Source organism: Vitis riparia, chromosome 9 (assembly GCF_004353265.1).
Source record: "Vitis riparia cultivar Riparia Gloire de Montpellier isolate 1030 chromosome 9, EGFV_Vit.rip_1.0, whole genome shotgun sequence".
Lineage (NCBI taxonomy): Eukaryota > Viridiplantae > Streptophyta > Magnoliopsida > Vitales > Vitaceae > Vitis > Vitis riparia.
This window is the reverse complement of record NC_048439.1, coordinates 5999261-6013366: the sequence shown is the minus strand read 5'-3', so window position 1 is coordinate 6013366 and position 14106 is coordinate 5999261.

Sequence of the window (14106 nt, the reverse complement as noted above, 5' to 3'; positions counted from 1 at the left end):
ATCTAAGGCCATGCAAGATCTTTCGGGTTGCTCACTAAGCTGCTATTCTAGAAGCTTGCGCACCCTATGATTTAAAAATGGAATATTGATAAAGGATGAGTGATTTACTCTCCCTGATCATTTCAATGATGGAGAAGAACCACGATGCCTTCTGGAGTTCCTTGGGTTTTATGAAGAAAGTTCGAAGCATATTCAGGTTGATGGAGGTGAGGTATCCATTCGGGTAGCAGATTTAACGGAACATGTGATTTGTTGAATAAGGGAAACCATGAGATGTGTCTCCATGTGACTGCACTTGGACCTACTCTCTACAGTTGGTTGCATGGGAAGTCAAGAGGGTGACAAAGGCGTAGAGAAGCTAATGGAGAATGTTCATATATGGCCTGTGTGCTTAAATGTTATGTGCCCTCACATTCGTCAATGTTTAAATGGTCACTCATGGTGATTTGGACACACTCATGGGGTGTTTTATCTACTCAGTATGCTGAAGAGCTTGGAAAATGCATGGGAAGAATCATTCCCAGTGAAACAGTGGATAAATTCAATTATGAAGGACTGTGTAAAGCACTTGAGCAACTTTCTGATTTTGAGGAAAATGACAATTCAAGAGTGACTCAGTCCGGAGTATTGAAAGGTTTAAATCCAGTTCGTCAAAGTCTAATTCTTCAAAATGGTTGCACAGGTTTCTTCCAAATGATTCTTAAAAATGATAATCCGGAAGCAGATGTTCATGCACTTTCATACTATTGGTGTGGCGATTTCATTAGATCAGCATTTTCATCAGGTGATCTGGGTGTTTTGAGAGTATATTTAAATGAGTTGGCTTATGAAGAATCCATTTCCACAGGTGAAATCATTAAGGAGATGGAGTATGTCGTGGAAAAGCTTCAGGTATTTAAGGATATCTTAAATGGGGGATGCAATGATGACATAAAGCACTTGACAGTTTAGATTGGAAGTTCAATGTATGACTTAGTTTGCCTACTTGAGGCAGATATAGGCATTGTTATTGGTCCTTGTTTACCAGAGTATGGTGTAGAAGCTATTTCTTCCAATGAAGGTGTTATACCTGAAAAAAAGGGTAATTGAAGGAGTGTATTTTCAGCTTGGGCCAGGAAAGAACGCCCTTAGCATGGCCACTCCTATGCCACGTGCCATTTCTCATTTCATCATTTTTTTTTTTTTGAAAATAGTTTTCCTAAACCCCATTTTGTAAATAAATTCTTCCATTATGGTTTTTAATTAATTTCAAATCTCCAAAATTTTCCATCCTTAACATTTTTCTTAGGTTCTAAAAACCCGGTTTTCAATAAAATTTCGCCGCCATCTTCCTTTCTGGCGAGCAATTCTCACATCTCATCTGTTTTTAAAATAAGCAAGAACTAAATTTCGTGATTCCGAATAATGGAGTTATTGGAATTGATTCATGAAAAATAAAATGGGCTTTGGTGGGGGCCCAACATCCGAGATTTAAAAAATAAATTTGAGTGAATTATGATATCGAATGATTTCTTGTTCGATTTAGTGGCATGTGAGCTATGTTTTATGTCATTATTTATGCACTAACCTCATTTCTTGATAGCACATTGTGGCTCGTTGCCCAGGTACGCATCCACTCCTATTCTATTCATTCTCTATGCATGTTCTAATTCTCATATGGACATGATCGATTTGAGTATCCATTGATCTTCTTATCAATTACCATGATTGCTTCATTTTATTAGTAGAGACCCATTTTTAGGGACTTAGAGGGATGCTACGATCTTTACCGTACCTTCCTGATAAGTATCTAGACCCCCGAACCTTGAATCTAGTTTTCACAGGCCACCTTTTCCAAATAAGGAGTCACACTTAGGGTTTTCCTTCTTATTTTGTTTACCCTTTAAAAATAAAACAAAAATAAGTGGCGACTCCAAGTCATTTTCTAAAAATAAAATCATTTTTTAAAATAAAAATCGAGCTCTCCATCGAATGGAAGCACATGAGCCGAAATGCGAGGTCCACAAAATGGCGACTCCACTAGGGATCGACAAAGGGTCAAGCTTGAACATAGGATGAAGCAAATGTGGCATTTGATTGATCGATCAGTGGGTACCCACCTCTCTTTGTGCATGTGTTTGTGTGATTGTTGATTGCACATTGAGAGCTCTTGGTATCATTATCCTTGATGCATGCTTGGTTCTTGTATTTGTTTGAGGCATTGGCATGTCGATTATATTGATTGATCATTTCGTTTTTCCTCACACATTGACTCTTCTTGTTGTATGATCACTCTGCTCACCTTGGCATGTACATTATTCTTATTGCTTATCTCATTCACTTTGACATGATTGATTCTTTTGGTTGTATATTATCTTGATTATCATGGAGCATGCTATCATTGCCAGATATTCTTCTCGATTAGCTTGTGTGTAGATTTGGATGATATATACCTATTTTGCATGACTGTCTATTATGTGACATCTCATCATTCTGTGTGATTGCATGAGTTGCTTGTCTATGTGGGACACACACCTATCCCCTTATCTCCAAGTCCCTAGTCTCGGTCGACCTTGTTTTTTGGGGTCTCATATTTGATATGAGACTTGTTGCTTTGTTTGCTCTTCAACCGAGCTAGTGATTAGGAATAGGGTCTAGCGATGGGCTATATTTATGTTTGGGAGCATTCTGGAGGTGGTCGACATATTGATGCTGATTGGAGTCCGAACTTTGAAGACATGTATAGCCCAAAGCTAGATTTCAGGATATTTGTGTGGTCAGTGTGTTTTCATTTAGTTTCATAGGATTTTCATATGCACCCACACCACTCACTGTGCACCTTAGATCGTCGATGAGTGATCAGAGTTGTGAGATACGCCAGCCATTAGGAGAGCTTTCACCATAGGAGCCCCCCTAGGATGCGAGGTAGTGCATGTGTGGAGGTGATGACCACCTTGCATGAAAATGCCCCGTCTTTTCGGAGGTGTGCAGAGGGTTGCGTACCATCGGATGGTACAATCGCTTCTGCTAGGGATCTTTGAAAGCCTACCATTTCTTCTTTTAGGGCCACCTTGACTTGGTAGGATGAGTTTAGATCCTTGATTAGGATTCCTTTCTCACACGTGGGTGCATCTGAGAACCTTCAAAGCCACTTTAGTCATCACCTAGGTTTAGTGTTCCCTATTTTTAGTCTCCAGTTGAGAGTGCTCAGAGATCGATATGAGGTTGAGTATCGGTTGGATCACCTTTGTCATGTCGCCTTAGTTTGTTCTTTTCACTCGATGAGTTTAGTATGTTTTCTTACTAGGGCTTTCGTCTTCTCTCTCTTGGCTCGACACATCCTTTCACTTTGTTGTCACTTGTTATATGCTTTGAGATATGTTCATTGATCATTTTTTTACACTGTACACCTATCACGGGCCCAGTACCCCATTCTTTGTTTGATACTTGATTCAATTTTGGACTCGACACTCATATTTTCATTACGGAAAGGTGAAAGACACGTTTTTACATTCACATTTTTTTCGAGAGAGTCGCCTTGATCACTTTATCTTTTTTTCTCTTATGGAGCTCGGGTTGAAAGTTGGGTCAGGGATATGTGGTTATAGATGGAGTATCGATCTCGTGATAGTGTGTTTTCACACATTTTTCATCTTGGATTATTGATGGGAATTCTCTAGTCACATTTGTAGCCCTCCCACAGTGGACACCTTTATGACTCTAGGGTTCTCATCATACATCCAGATTTTGGATTGCCACCTTAGGACCATGTGTTTGCATGTTGTACAGTTGTCTTTTAAAGTTCTATCTCGTATCCTTCATCCATTTTTGTTTACATTGTAGGGAGTCAGTTTAGGAGTTGGTTGAGTCTGGAGTCACATTCTTGGAGGAGAGTTAGAGGTCGATTGATCAGATCGGATTCACATCAGAGTTCAGACAGTTCAGTTGAGATATCAGATGAGCTAGCTGCTACACTTGCTTCTATTCAGGAGTTCATGGTAGGAGTCAGTAGACGCTTGGATCAGATAGAGAGTTCTCTCCAGGATCCTCATCCAGTTGGCATGGTCACTAATGAGATGATTCCTCATGCATCTCAGACAGCACATGCTCTTCCACCTAGGGTTTCACTTGGTACTCCATTCCATCTGGCAGATCATTACGAGACCATTCCACCACCTACTGTCACAGTGCCACCCCCCATTGTTCCTACTACTGATTATACTAGATTGGTCAAGTAGGAGGCCAGGGTTGAGAGGCTTGAGTCCAAGATGAGAAAGATTAGATTGCAAGATAAAGGTTTGACTTGGGATGATAAAGATGGTATACCGACGGCTAGGTTGCTTGCCAAGTTTCGCATGCCAGACATTGAGCACTATAATGGGATTGGTTATCCCAAGATCCACTTGAGACTATACAACACAATCATGAGAGTGCACGTGATAGATGATGCACAGTTGGTGGCCCTCTTCCCTATGTCTCTTAGTGGGGCAGCTCAGAGATGGTTTGCTTCAGTTGAGCCTTCGAGACTTCGCACTTGGGAGGATGTGGCCCATGAGTTCCTGACTCAGTTTGCTTTTAGTGCCAACATTGATGTATCTAGACGAGAGTTGGAGGCCACCAGACAGAGGCCAGATGAGTTTATTTCTTCCTTTGTTAGTCGTTGGAGGGCAAAAGTGGCTGGTATGATAGACCGGCCTAAGGAGTAGGATTAGATTGATATGGTTCTTCGAAACCTATAGCCGAGGTTTGCTAGGCGTCTTGTGGGCATTCCATTTCAAGATCTTAAGAGTTTGGTTCATGCAGCTTTTAGTGTTGAGGAGGCCATTGCTTGAGAATTATGGACAGATACTAATCCTTCCCCTGACAGTAAGGGGAAGAAGCCAATTGGATCATTTAATAGATCTGGAGAGGTTGGCGCTATTAGTTATCAGCATCAGAGGCCTGCGTATCACTCACCTTATAGGCCTCCTACAGTTAGAGCTCATTTCTCTCATCCACAGTATCAGTATCAGTCGGTTTATGTTCAGGAGCCTTACATTGCTCAAACTAGCATGTATCCATGACCACCACATCCGAGAGCCGCTACTCACCCACCACCTAGACCATATGCACAGAGGCCTACGAGATAGTTCACTCCATTAGGCATGACTTTGACTAGAGCTTTTGAGAAGCTTAGGGACACTGGATTGATTGTTCCTTTGGTGTCGCAAGCTTTGCCACATCCCATTCCTCCTCATTTTCGCTCACATGAGCATTGCTTATATCATTAGATTCAGGGGCAGGATACTGAGCGTTGTTCAGCACTCCATCATGCGATACAGGACATGATCGATTCAGGGTTGGTCAACTTGGCTGGGCCAAGTGTGACCACCAATCCTCTGCCTACGCATTCTACACATGCAGTTCCTCCTCCTCCTAGTCTTCAGTAGATTGATTGGGATGTTGATGGTATTGATAGTCGCATGGTATTATGGGACATCCCGAGTTGAGGGCTTGGATCAGTTGACATGGGTACATCACTTGGTAGCAGTTCAGCTGAGAGAACTTTTCATTCTGATTGTGGTCGTCATCAGAGTCATTTCCATTTTGTTGAGTCCAGTTTCTAGTTTGTCAGAGTTGTTTTTATTTTGTTGAGTCCAATTTGGTTTGGAGTCGTTGTCTTTAGTTCATGTTGAGAGTTCGGTCGTTTGTAGTACTTTATCATTACACATGATGTACTCATTGTTTCACTTAGTGATATGATCTTTTTATTCCGAGTATGTGTTATTCTCTTTCTCATGGGTATGATTTACATATCTTGCCTTGATGTGTGTTATGCTTTCGATATGAGACATGCTTTCACTTATACATCATGATCACTTTGGCCTGACCTATCATGGAAGATATTGAGCCTATTGACCTAGGATTAGGAGATCAACCTAGAGAGTTCGAAGACTGCGACTCATTTCACCTTCTGATCATAGTAGTACCATATCCATATACATACCCTAACTTTGTGGACTTGATGACCTACCCATTTTGAGCTTAACATGACACCACCCCTTGGTACCATTACACGACTTTACTATCCTTGTTCACCTTAGCATGCTACAGTACCATTGCCTTTCCTTTCCATTATTTCCTTAATCTAACCAGGTAGTGTCCGAGATGGTTTGACCTGAGGTGAGCTCTACATGATGATAGATGGATCGCGATGAGAGAGTGGTTTGACTGCTTGATGATATTGTTGAGACAGAGGGGTTATCATGGAGCATCCAAATTTGAGCCATTGCACATGACTTCAGAGAGTTGGGATGATTAGAGATGGTGGTTTTATGAGACGATGGTGAGTGGATTATGATGATAGAGTGAGGTGATTATTAGAGGACATTGATGGTTATCACAAAGCATCAGTGGGAGCTTTCGCACGATTTCAGAGGAGTTGACATGACTTTGTTGGACGGGTGCCAGTCTTTAGTATTGACCATGTGAGATCTTGAAAGCATGATGTTCGAGGTTGTGGCCATAGGATAGGTGGCCATCATTTTAGGAGCTTGTTTACCATATCACCCTCACATATGGAGTTACCCGTTGCTAGCCCTTTGAGCCTCGCACGAGCATCGTAGCATGTTCTTTCATCACCTCATATACCTATTTCACCGGGTTGGAGACCATGTAGTGCTTGTATGCTATGATTGGATACATCATGAGTTCCAGACCTGACATACATATTCAGGCCTCATTCCTCACTCTTCATTGTGATATTTTCCACTTGGACATCATTTCATCACTATTTTCTGATATCACATATCACCACTTGTGATATTCATTCTCTGTATTTTCTTTCATCATTGCTTACTCGACATTATCCTTGTTTCACCTTGAGTGGTGGTTTCTCACACGTCACTACATGGAGGACAGTCACATCCTTCCCTTAACTATGTATTTTGAGAGGTTGTCTTGTTAGTGAGGATTCATGTTACATCAGTACATGAGGAGAGTTTATTCATTTAACTATGTATTTCATGGGAGATCATTCACTATTGATCAGAGTACGCGGAAAAAAAAAAAAAAATAGCGCATTGTTCATTTTATTATTCTCCATTGGGCATGTGTATGGACGTGCTAGTTTGCTTCATTGAGTTCATGTGTTAGAGAGAATTCGTATGAGAGCTTCTTTCTGAGATTCTATCTTGGTATATTTTGGGTGAGAGTATGAGTCACACATTCGATTTTTGTGAGAGAGGCGAGTGACATTTCTTTAGTATCTCTGGATCCTTGCTCTATCCATCATTCCATCTGTTTCAGATGTGACTACTTTCCATGCTTTGATGCAGGTTGACCACCATTACTCACTTTTCTATCTCTTTGTTTTTTTCTATCCTTATTTAATCCCTCTATTTCACTATACCACATCCGATTTCATTCTTTTCTCATCCTGCTTGATGTTTGACATGGGTTCAGCATCCACACTTTATTCTTGCTTATTCGATGTGACCATTCATTTATCATCACTTTTCGTGTGGGGACCCTTAGGTCGGGGACTCATGACGTTTTCTACGCATTGCATCTTATGCACGAGGGGTATGAGGATTATATCATTAGGATATTTGAGCCTAGTTTTCTTTCATTTCTTTTACCCTATTACCTTAGCCTACGTTTCGTCCCGTGTCTGAAGACCACCCTGAGGCTATTACTTCACATTATGTTTGACAGCTAACACATGGGCAATACTCGAGCTTGGTCGAAGATTATTTCTCAGAGCAGGATGGATGGGGAGTTGAGATGATGATTTACACTAGGGCATATCCCTCTTATCAGTGATGGATTTTCAGAGGTGACGTTATCTACACTGGGGCATACCCCGCTCATCAATGACGTTTTCTTTCGGGATGATGCCTTGCACTGAGGCATAGTCAGTTCGCTTCTTCACTTGGATTATGATGGATTAGGAGTTGTGGGATGACCCTATACTGGAGCATAGCCATTTCAGAGAGTGCTTTTATTGGAGATACAATCACTTTACTTGATACTCTGCATTAGGACACACTCTACTCATTGATGGTTGATTTTTGAGATGACAATTTATTTTGAGGCATAGCCCTCTCATCGGTGATGGACTTTGATTTATCTTGGAGCATAGTCACTTCAGATGGCTTATACTGGGGCATAGCCAGTTCATTCGTACTCATAGAGCTCGAGGATTCTGATTCATATGGATTATGTTGAGATGTTTCCATTTTTAGCACCAGGAGTAGAGATTGATTGATTTGTTGACATACACTAGCATGATCTTCTTCAGCAGTTGTTGACTCGGATGCACTACTTTATACTGGGGCATAGCCGGGATGAAGAGCATTTTTCATTGGAGTATAGCCACCCTATTGGGTCCTTTACACTAGGGCATGTCCATCTTCTAGAGGGAGATCCAATTGGTTCTTTACATTGGAGCATCTACCGGATGATATGGAGATTATTGGATTGTTTCATGTTGTCCTCATTGCATACTGGAGCATAGCCACCTAGTCGAATGTTTTGACATCGAGACTTGATTTTCTGTTTGTGATTATTGCTTTCGATGGATTATGAAGCTATTGATACCTTGGGATTAGTCTTCTCGGCATACTTGGATGATCTCGGATACCTACATACCTTTCAGTTCGTACTCAAACATTTCATCTTTGATATTTTCATGCTTTCTATCTTACCAGAGTCTGATCATCACCTTCTGTTATCTTAGACATCTCACCATGACACATGACCTCACCCATCTCTCGATTAGGAGGAGATGTAGATCAGTCCTCGATCACCTTGTTTCTGTTTTCATATATCTTTCGGACTTTAGGTTCAATATCTTCCATGATGGCAGGGCTTGACAGATTGCTGACTTATTAATGGCGATGTTTTCATTTTGATAGTTGGCATGTTGAGTGTTGATTTGCTTGCTCTTCGCATTTTGAGCATTGGTCATCATTGTTTTTATTCATCAGTTATTTTTGTTTTGTCAGCATGGTATCACGATGCATGGTCTTGTTTGGCATTACCTATTTGAGGTTGGGCATTTTCATTACATGACGGATGAGAATATTTTAGAGCATAGTAGTTTTGAGACATTGTGTATCCCAGTTTGTTTACCGTCACATACTGGGGCATACCTTCCTTCCCTAGGATCATCAGACCTTCCATTTTTCGATCTAGTTGTTGACCCCTAAGAGTTGCATACTGGGGCATACCCTCATTCCCTACGATCATCGGACCTTTCAAAGGTTTCGTTATCTTTCGACTTAGTTGTCGATCCTCATGAGTTGTCATACTAGGGCATATCCCCTCCAATCGAGTTTGCTTACATCGTTATCTTAGTTATCCTCTGACTTTGGGCCACTTGATCAGATCTTTTATCCCTTCAGTTTTAGTTAGAGTTTTAGGGCCACACCTATATCAATCGATCATTTCCATGTCTGTTTATGTTTGAGTTTGAGTCGAGACCGCACCTATATCGATCGGTCATCATCTTGTCAGTCTGAGTTTGCATTTTGGGGCCGCATCTATATCTATCGGCCATATTCCTATAATTTTTTTGTTTGAGTTTGAGTCGGGACCGCACCTATATCGATCGGTCATCATCTTGTTTGTTTGAGTTTGAGTTTTCGGGGCCGCACCTATATCGATCGGTCATTTTCATGTCTGTTTATGTTTGAGTTTGAGTCGGGACCGCACCTATATCGATCGACCATCATCTTGTCAGTTTGAGTTGCATTTCGGGGCCGCACCTATATCGATCGGCCATCTTCCTATCAATTTGTGTTCATTTTTTTGGGACCGCACCTATATCGATCGATCATTCGTCGTGTCAGTTTGAGTTAAGGCGTACCCATATCGATCGGCCATTTTCTTATCATTTTCTTGTCAATTTGTGTTTAGTTTGAGTTGGGACCGCACCTATATCGATCGATCATCATATTGTCAGTTTGAGTTTATGTTTTGGGGACTGCACCTATATCGATCGGCCATATTCCTATCAGTTTGTGTTCAATTTGAGTCGGGACCATACCTATATTGATCAATCATCATATTGTCAGTTTGAGTTTACGTTTTGGAGGTCGCGCTTATATCGATCAGTCATATTCCTATCAGTTTGTGTTCAGTTTGAGTCGGGACCGCACCCATATCGATCGATCATTTATCTTGCCAGTTCAATTTGAGTCAGGGCCGCACCTATATCTATCGACCATCTTTCTATCAGCTCGGTTCGACATCCAGAGTCTTTGTTCAATATGACATTCAGAGTCATATCATTGGTTTGCTTTCAGAGCGGTTATGCATACTCATCCAAGTATTTTGAGTCACCATTATTCCCCCATTTTGGGTGTTCAAAGTCATTCTCCTCACTTGGTTACTTGGTGCTTATTGCTTGTTCGCCATTGCTATTCCAGATTTCCTTTTCCACTGCATATGACATGGACCTTGGGTTCATAACACATACTTCAGTCATGTCGTTATGCACCCTACGCTTGGCATTCTCATGTAGTTCACATAGGGTAGCTTCCTTTGGGCGTTCTTTCCTGTACTTCAGTGTGGTTCGACCGTTACTGATCTTTGATATGGTCTTTCGAGTCATTTTTGGAGATGTCTTAGAGGGATCTTGGGTCTTCGGTGTGGCTTCAGAGGCATTTTGGGACATCCTTTTCTCTTAGGATTAGAGGTTTTTTGTTCATCTGTTGGCTTGAGTGAATCCATGTCTCACTAACATCCTTTTGGGGGTCTCATTTGTTCTTTAGTAGAGTTCACTTCATTCCACTCATTATTCACACTTTCTTTTCACTTCGGTGTTCATATTCCTTACACTCGTGAGCTCTACTGAAGAGAGGCATATTTGTAGACCCTCATTTTGGTCTATAGGTAAGGGCATTTTAGGGAGCATCCTTTATCACTTGCTATACTTCCAATAGAATTCACATGCATACTCACACTAGGAAGACTTGTTATGAGCTGTGGAAAGGTAAGAAACCTAGTGTGAAGTACTTTAGGGTGTTTAGAAGTAGATGTTATGTCTCGAAAGATCATGAAAATCTTGGAAAGTTTGAATCCAAGAGTGAAGAAGGGATATTCTTAGGATATTCTTCCAAAAGTCGGGAATATAGAGTATTCATTTTGTGTTAAAAATATATGGTGGAATCAATTAATGTGATTGTAGATGGTCTAGGATCACGGTCAAGAGAATGTGATTAGGATAGAATTGATGTGTCAAAAGATATTGAAGTAATTGAAGATAAATCTGAAGATGAAAAGTTAAATGAAGAGGAAGAAAAGAAAAGAGATAGGGGGAGAATTGAGCCATCAAAGAAAAATAAGTCAAGGGTGCCTAAGAACCATTCATTAAGCAATGTGATTGGGAACTATAAGGATAGCATGGTAACAAAGAGACAATCCAAGCTAAATGAGATAAGCTATGTTTGTTATACCTCCTAAATTGAACCAAAAAAAATTGAAGAAGCCTTGAATGATGAAACTTGGGTAGAGGCTCTTCATGAAGAGCTAAATCAATTTTCTAGAAATGAAGTTTGGTTCTTAGTGCCTAGACCAAAAGCTATGAATATCATTGGAATAAAATGGATTTTCAAAAATAAAATGGATAAAAGTGGTGTGATTGTGAGAAATAAAGCTAGGTTGGTTGCTCAAGGGTTTAAGCAAATTGAGGGAATTGATTTTGATGAAACCTTTGCTCCAGTTGCAAGACTTGAATCCATTCAAATACTTTTAGCTATAGTTTATGTATGGAAATTTAAATTGTTTCAAATGGATGTCAAGAATATCTTTCTTAATGGAATCCTCAATGAAGAAGTGTATATGGAACAACCCAAAGGGTTTCAAGACCCTAGGTATCCTAATTATGTTTTTAGACTTAGAAAAACTCTCTATGGTCTAAAGCAAACTCCTAGAGCTTAGCATGAAAGACTCACATTTTATCTTCTTAAGAAATGATTCATGAGAGGGGGAGTTGATCAAACATTGTTCATTAGAAGAAATGATGAAGTGTTCTTGGTAGCACAAATCTATGTGGATGACATAGTGTTTGGCTCTGCCTCTAGTGAGTGTGCTTTAGATTTTGCTAATGAGATGAAAAGTGAGTTTTAGATGAGCATGGTAAGGGAATTGACCTATTTTCTTGGTTTCCAAGTGAAACAACTCAAGGATGGGGTTTTCTTATCCCAATCCAACTATGCAAATGAACTTGTCAAAAAGTTTGGGCTTGAGTCAACTAACATTTTAGGACACTAATGCCTACCAACCTAAAGCTAAGTAAGGATGAATCAGGGAAAAAGGTAGAGGAAACATTGTATAGAAGCATGATTAGTAGCCTTTTGTACCTCATTGCTAGTAAACCGGACATAGCTTTTAGTATTGGAGTGTGTGCTAAGTATCAAGCATGTCCTAAGGAATCTCATCTCATAGCTCTTAAGTGCATCATTAGGTACATTGTTGGTACTTTAGAGCTATGCCTTTGGTATTCATTTGACACTCATTCTGATGTTGCTTGCTACATTGATATTTATTGGGTTGGAAATATGGATGATAGGAGAAACACTTCAGATGGTTGTTTCTATATTGGTAATTGTTTGGTTGCTTGGATGAGTAAGAAGCAAAACTCTATTTCGCTTTCCACAGCTGAAGCGGAATACATTATCATCGGTTGTTGTTGTTCTTAGCTTTTGTGGATCAAACAAATGTTAAGAGACTATGAAATAGATCAAGGAACCATGGTGGTGCTTTGTGACAATACTTGTGCAATCAACATCTCCAAGAACCCTATTCTTCACTCTAGAACAAAACACATTGACATTAGACATCACTTCATTCGTGACTTAGTTGAAGACAAAGTGGTATCATTGGAATATGTTCCAACTGAGGGTCAAATTGCTAATATTCTCACTAAACCTTTGGACGTGTCTAAGTTTGAATCACTTCGAAAATCCATAGGTTTATGCACAATCAGTTGACTACCTCTAGAACCTGTCTAGGACATCCTCTTGCATATTCTTGAGTTTAGTTGTCTTCCTAAGTTCCTAAATGTCATCAAGTTGATGTTTCCTTTGTTTTGGTTCGATCTTTTTTTCGTTTTTCATAAATTTTCAAAAATTGCTGAGTTCATGAGAGTGACATGCTTATTCTTTTGTTTAAAAGTTAGATTGACTCATAATGATCTTAAAAGCTTTAAGATGTTTTTATCTCCATGGCTTGATTGATAAACATGATATTGAATCCTTGCTATTTTGATTTGATTAGATAAATTACAAAAGGTTAGTTTCATTTCTTTTAAGTGAGTAACAACTCATGGTTGAACCTTGTGATTGCATAAATGGTGAGTAATGCTCTTTATAGTCTAAATGCAAACTTATATTTGTCTAATGAGCATTAAAGAGTGAGTAAAGTCACCTAGAATATCCTTAAGTGTTTGAGATTGTTCTTCCTTAATTGTTTGTCCTCTCTTTGAAATTAAAAAAAAAATGAAAAAGAAAAAAAAAATCAAGTTTCCTGGAATGGTTATAACTCATTGGCAATATTTCAAGTGTGACAAGCCTCCATTGCAAAATTGGTACATCCCTTATGTTATGTTGTTGTTAAGGCCACCTTAGTGATTCTCAAATCAAAAATTGATCCTAAGGGTGAAACTCATGTGTGTGTAATCATTCAATGCTCAATGTGAAAAACAAATGATGTATGATTTTTTTTTAGGGGTGAAAATAGGTCGTGTTAACATAAATCCGGCTAAGAGAAGTGCAAATTGACTTCATGGAACATTATCTTGAATTTCTCTAGGAAGGAAAAGTGTCTTGAAAATGATTTTTGGCTCATAAATGAATATAGGTTTATAAGTGGAAATTATTTAACATTCTCACCATTTTATGGTGTCATGAGTGAGTTTTTCTTGAGCTTAAGCTTCCTTGTTAGAGTGTTGATAACCATTTGTTTTTTACCTATTCATTTGATAAATTTGGAAGGTTTTTCAATCTCTATGTTTGTTAATTTTGTCTATTGTTAAGTTCTTGAAGCATTTTTGTTCAATATGAATCAATTCTATCTCCTTGATTAAAAGATAAGTATATCGTCTTATTGTATCTCAACTTTGATGGATCAATTTTTTCAGTT